Raw genomic sequence first — 6,731 nt, forward strand, 5'->3', positions numbered from 1 at the left:
CAGCAAAAGTGGATAAGCAGCTCTGAAAAGGGCTCACCCCAGAGGTGCTAATCCTCCTGAACACCCTGCCAATGAGTTTCTAATTGCAACAATGGAGCGATTTCCCACCTTAGGAGTTCTCTCACACTTTTAAAATTCCATGTCTGGATCAAAGGAAGGCAGCTGATAATAACTGATTAGGTTATGCACACAATATCCCTTTGCAGTAAACATCAACTGGGCCGGTGCTTATCCACTGCGCCACCTAGCTGCCCCAGTATGATTCTTTATCAATGTTCTGTCACGAAAATTTCTAAGTCCGATGAAATAAGAGAAACAGCAAAGTTTCCAAGCCATAGAATATAGGTTTATTGAGAGAGGGTACCTGTCTCACAATAAAGCTGGTCAGTCAGGGGTAGGATCGGAAAGACCTTGAGCTAAGGACTCAACAGGGTTTTGTACCCCTACAGGGCTTAAATGCTTATATACCATATTCATTTTAGAAGATCTAATTTTAAATCATTTTCTTAGGAAATATTGAAACTGCCTATGTGACAAAGTCATCATCATTTTCCGATAATCTTATCAGTCTTCTTGCAGCAACAGGGTCATAACTCTGATGCATGACCCCTTCGTTGAACATATGGTCATAATTTTAATGCATGACTTAAAACTTAAAACTTAAGTCATACCATATTTCTGACTATAATACCATCTGACATTGTTAAATATTGGAAAATATCATCTAACATTGTTAAGTTTAAGAGAGACTTAATCTACTAATACAATAAAATATCTAAGTATAATAAATCATAATTTTTAGTTAATATGTGATTGTTATCATAATTAAACCTCTTTAAATCTCTCATAACTAAGGGATGGGGAAAAACTCACATTTCTCTCTATTCACTGCATGAGGCAAACTTTAGTTCTGAGCATTTATATAAATAACTTTTTTTTTTAAAGCCTCATGACTTAGTATATTTTATAATGAACACTAAAATGCAGACCTCACTGAAAAGGTGTTACACTATAATTATGACACTCATTGCAGGGAGCTGGTGAGGCAAATTCCTTCAAGCCTGTTACTTTCCTGCTGCTCTCTTGGAATTGAGAATGCAAACCAGGTGCCAAGTGTCAGGGGAAGACAGCATAGAAAGAGGGATTACTTCTTTTTCCTTGAGAGATAAATCGGATTTTATCTCTTAGCTCATATTACAAAAAGTGGTAGTTCTCCAAATCTACACTTCAGGATAAATTTTGACATTCCCCTCTCCTGCTCTTTGGACTCTTACCAAATCTTACAAATTCTTTCTATGGTACATTCTGAATATCTACCACTCTCTTTTCCATCTCTACAAGTACTCACACTGATCATTTTTCTTCTCTCCAACATTAATCTCCTAGTGTATTAAATGTACCTCTTCTCTTGTTCACTTCTCTCAATTCCCTTTGTTGTTGTTCAGTCATTTCAGCTGTGTCTGACTCTTCATGACCCCATCGGGGATTTTCTTGGCAAAGATACTGAAGTGGTTTACCATTTCCTTCTCCAGCTCACTTTACAGATGAGGAACTGAGGCAAACAGGGCTAAATGACTTGCCTGTGGTTTTCCAGCTGAGGTAAAATTTGAACTCATGGTCCAGCACTCTATCCATTGTGCCACCTTTGCCAAAGTCTAATTGCAAATAATCTCATATCTTGAAGATTATTACAGGACTCTTTCTCCCTACATAAATATTTCCCTGATCTCATTCCTTGCTTCCTTTACTACTCTACAAAGCTTTTCATAAAGTTGCAGCCAGTTCCCTCTTTTCCTATTCCAAGGTGTGCTTTTCTTCCCTTCTCCCTATGCCTAGAAGGGTTTTTACCAGACTAAGACTCTGATTTGTTTCTGGTCTTACCTGAAAATTCACTTTCTTTCATCAAGCCTTTTGGCCCTTCTGCTATTAAAGGATTCCCTAAAGCAGGTAGTTAATTTGGATTTCAGACACAGATAACTCTAAAATACCTTCTTGGCAGTGTACTTCAGTTTGGATTGCTAAATAGCATAGTTAGGTGCTGTAAATTGTTTAAGACAAACTGCATTTTCTTCTTTGTTAAATACTGAGGCAAAGCTACTGAGAAAATTACAGTCATATGAGAACACAATAAAGGTCTTGCCAAAATGGAAACATTCATCATGCAAAAAGATGAACAAAACTGCATCAATTGTCTCAAAGCCAGCAGGGATATTAGTAATAATAATTTAAAAAATGTATGTACCCTAGGGAAAATTGGGAAACTAAAATCAAGATATAAATGATTTCTTTATCTGTAAATTGCTCTGTTAAATAAAATATCAGTAGTCTGCAGGAAAGTGAACATTTTTCCCCTTACAAGGTCTATTCTATAGAAAACCAATAGATTTAAATTATTTAAGAAGAACCAATGGCACTATTTCTCATATTCTTAATGCAAATTTGAAGAAGAGGTTGTATATATATATATTGGTAGTGTTTAAAGGTCAGCATCAGACATATTCTAGTAAGGAAGTTAAAAAAAGGATACATTTTAAGTTTTTAATGTATTTTAAAAATAGGCTTAGGTGTAATTTAATTAGGCCTGACATTTGAAATAAAGATTCCTGAAAATTTGAGGCAAATAAAATAACTGGAGAACTAAAGGGGATGATCACCATTTTGGGGAAGGGCTAAACAAATTATGTCACATGGATATAATGGAATAGTATTGTTCTATAAGAAATAACAAAAGAGAAGGTTTCAATGAAACCTGGAAAGACTTGTATGAACTGGTGCAAAGTAAATTCAGCAGAACAATTTACACAACAACAACGTAAAAAGACAACTTCGAAAGATTTAAAAACTCTGATCAATGCAATGAACAACCATGATTCCAGAGAAATGATGATAAAACATTCATGTCATCTTCGGACAGAGAGGTGATGGACTCAGGGTACAAATTCAGATGTGTAATTTTTGCACATGGCCAGTGTAGGAATCTATTTTGCTTGAATATGTATATTTCTTCTTTTTTAAAAATTTCATTTAATATATAATATTTTATTTCCCCCTCAATTTACATAATTTAAAATTTCCCTTGATTTCCCTCTATTAAAACAATTTTTCAACATTAAAAAAAAGTTTTGAGTTCTAAATTCTATTCCTCCCCCCTCCTTGAGACGTATGCAATGATGTGAAATATTTGTATTTAAATATGTATATTTGTATTATTTTTCCTTTTTTCCCCAATGGGGGAGGAAGAGAAAATGAATTGTGTTAATTTAAAAAATTAATTTTAATTTTAAAAAATTTGAGGCAAATAGATTACCTGAAGATAAGAGAACACATTTGTTTCTCTTGAAAATTTGGAGAAAAGTTGTCAAAGCTTTATCTAAACTTTTGAGATGATAGCAAAAAGAAATTAAATTGAAGAAAGATATACCTAATTTATTTGTTTTAGTTGAATAAAATGAAAAAAGTTATTCTAAGATTTCTAGTATTCATATTAGACTTGGGCAGATCTCTGATTTCATTGGTACGGGTCTTCATTAACAGATATAGGTCTCAATCTTTTAATAGGTTTATCAAAGAGATTTAGAGTCAGAAGGAGAGTTTGCAGTCATTAGTCCAACTCTCTCATTTTATGGATCAGCAAATAGAGGACCTAGGAAGTTGAGTGACTTTACACGGGTAAGGTAGAATCTGAACACAGGTCCTGACTCCAAATCAAAGGCTCTTTCCATTTTACTGTCTTCTCATCCTATTTGATTCTTACACAACTTCCCATAAATCCTTATTACAGAATCTACCCAATGTCCTGGAAGTCTTCCCCTGGTTCTTTTAATTTATTAGATATAACAATGTAGCACCTGGCTAACCATCTTATGTTCCTCACTCTCAAGGGATGACTGGCCCACCTCCTTTTCCAGTCATCCATATTCTTTATAATGTCACTTATACCAGGTCTTCCCTGTGAATTATCAAAGGGGATACATTTGTAGGCAGCAACTTTCCTTTGGCTCACTTGTAATTCTAAGGGGTTTTAGGTGACATTCATGTGGTGCTCTAAGGTCTGTGAAGCATTTAGAGGCATTACCTCCTTTGAGCCTCATAAGAAACCTTGAAGTAAGTAATAAAGTGTGATTGTCTCCATTGGGTTATTTGTTCATGGTCGCATAGTCTGGTAAATTATCTGGTAAGTGCCTCAAAATTTTTTGAACACAAATCTCCCTGACTCCAAGTACAGCTGCTACAAGATCTTTCTTTCGTGAGGGGTTTCAACTATTCCCACTTCACTTCCAGCTCAACTCACTCTCTGGACTGCTCCAATTCCTTATTAGTAGCCTTGCCATCCTCCAAAAGGCTCTGTTCCAGGCTCTATTCTTCTGATTGGTGAGTCCTGGACAAAGAACACCATTTCTCTCTCTGGTATCATTGGGAGAATTTTTTTTATTAAGTAGTCATGCAGCTAGATGGTGCAGTGGATAAAGCACCAGGCCTGGAGTCAAGAAGACATGAGTTCAAATCCAGCCTCAGACACTTACTGTGTGACCCTGGGCAAAACACTTAACCCCATCTCAGTTTCCTCATCTGTAAAATGAGCTGCAGAAGGAAATGGCAAGCCACTCCAGTATCTCTGCCAAGAAAACCCCAAATGGGGTCACAAAGAGTCAGACGTGACTGAAATGACTCAACAACAAAAACTGGAGATAATGAAGAGCACCAAATAATTCCGAAATTACTCAACAACAAAAATTGGAGATAATTAAGAGAACCAAATAATTCCTCAGATAAGGCCTGGCTTGATCTCCCACTCAATTCTGGATCTAGCTCATTCTTTATCTATAGTGCCTATTCAAGATATATACACATTTCTAGGGGCAGCTAGGTGGCGCAGTGTATAAAGCACTGGCCCTGGATTCAAGAGGACCTGAGTTCAAATTTGACCTCAGACACTTGATACTTACTAGTGGTGTGACCTTGGGCAAGTCACTTAACCCTCATTGCCCTTGGGGGGTGGGGGAAGATGTATACACATTTCTAGACAAATTTAATGGGTAGCCCAAAGCTGCAGGTAAATAGTTAGGGTGGTAAGCATATGTCAACATTCAGCAAATCATTAAACAAAGTTATCTCTGGAGTCACATGTAAAGCCTATATAATGTCTATGTCTAAAGTCTATATAATGTCTATGTATTCATGAATAATATCAATTGAGAAATAGAAGGAACCTAATCTTTCTCACGGGTGCCCAGGGTCACACACTCAGTAAGTGGAAGAACTGAGCTCAGTTCAAACTCTGATCCTGTGACTCCAAATTTAGTTCTCTTGCTGCTCCCTTAAAAAGATACTTTTTGGGGGAGGGGGTCTTAAAAGTACATTTTTCAGGGCAGCTAGGTGGCGCAGTGGATAAAGCACTGGCCTTGGATTCAGGAGGACCTGAGTTCAAATATGGCTGCAGGCACTTGACACTTACTAGCTGTGTGAACCTGGGCAAGTCACTTAACCCTCATTGCCCCCTCTCAGTACATTTTTCTCTATGTAGTTGATTGTTTTTTTTTTTTATAAATCCTTGAACAACAGACACTAAACAATAGACATCCATTTAGCATGAGGATTGGGGAGTCAAGAGGTCTGGATTCCAATCTCAATTTTGCTACTTGTGTGACCTTGGGCAAATTACTTAATCTTTCTGGGCCTCATTTTTAAAATGAGAGGGTTAGATTAAATGAGCTCTAAGGTGCTTTCCAGTACAAAATCCTTAGTTCATGTGTATTCTATAGAAAACTTGTCTGTCAAAGTCTACCTTCTTCTCTTCTCATGTGGACTAGAAATTTCTTTTTTTTTTTTAAATTTCAAGTGCATTTTATCACATTAATAATGCCACATTACAGTTGATTAACAGACTACCTTTACTTCGTATGTTAATTTTGGAACAATCCAGAATAGACACCAGCTTTGACAAAAGGAATTTCTCCTTTCCTGGCTTCTCCAATCTTTTGGGACTACTCTGCCAACAAGGGACAGGTTCCATTTGATTCCAATCTGCGTCGCTGCATATGTCCAAATGGCAAGACAGAAAGTGGTTTCACTTAGCAATACTATAAGTTTCTTGAAGGCAAGGATTGTTTTGTTTTTGTCTTTCTATCTCTAACACCTGGCATAATACTGTAAATATAGCAAGTGCTTAATATATTTTGAACTGAACTGAAATATATGCTAGCCAAGGCTTATGCCTACCATTATCAAAATGTTTATGAAGGGGGCAGCTAGGTGGCGCAGTGGATAAAGCACTGGCCCTAGATTCAGGAGGACCTGAGTTCAAATCTAGCCTCAGACACTTGATACTTATTAGCTGTGTGACCATGGGCAAGTCACTTAACCCTCACTGTCCCACAAAAAAATTTTAAAAATTTAAAAATTTAAAAAATGTTTATGAAGATAAAAAAGCAGGAGCTCTCAGATCCTGTTTTTTGTTTTTTAAAGAAAAGCACTATCGGGGGCAGCTAGGTGGCACAGTGGATAAACCACCAGCCCTGGATTCAGGAGGACCTGAGTTCAGATCTGGCCTCGGACACTTGACACTTACTAGCGGTGTGACCTTGGGCAAGTCACTTAACCCTCATTGCCCCGCAACACGCCCCCCCCCCAAAAAAACCCAACAAAAATAAAGAAAAGCACTATCTGTGATGGGGTGGATGGTAAAGTACAAAGAGCCTGGACATGGCATTAGAGGCATAGAGGACCTAGGT

Source organism: Dromiciops gliroides, chromosome 4, assembly GCF_019393635.1.
Source record: "Dromiciops gliroides isolate mDroGli1 chromosome 4, mDroGli1.pri, whole genome shotgun sequence".
In the NCBI taxonomy this organism is placed as follows: Eukaryota; Metazoa; Chordata; class Mammalia; order Microbiotheria; family Microbiotheriidae; genus Dromiciops; species Dromiciops gliroides.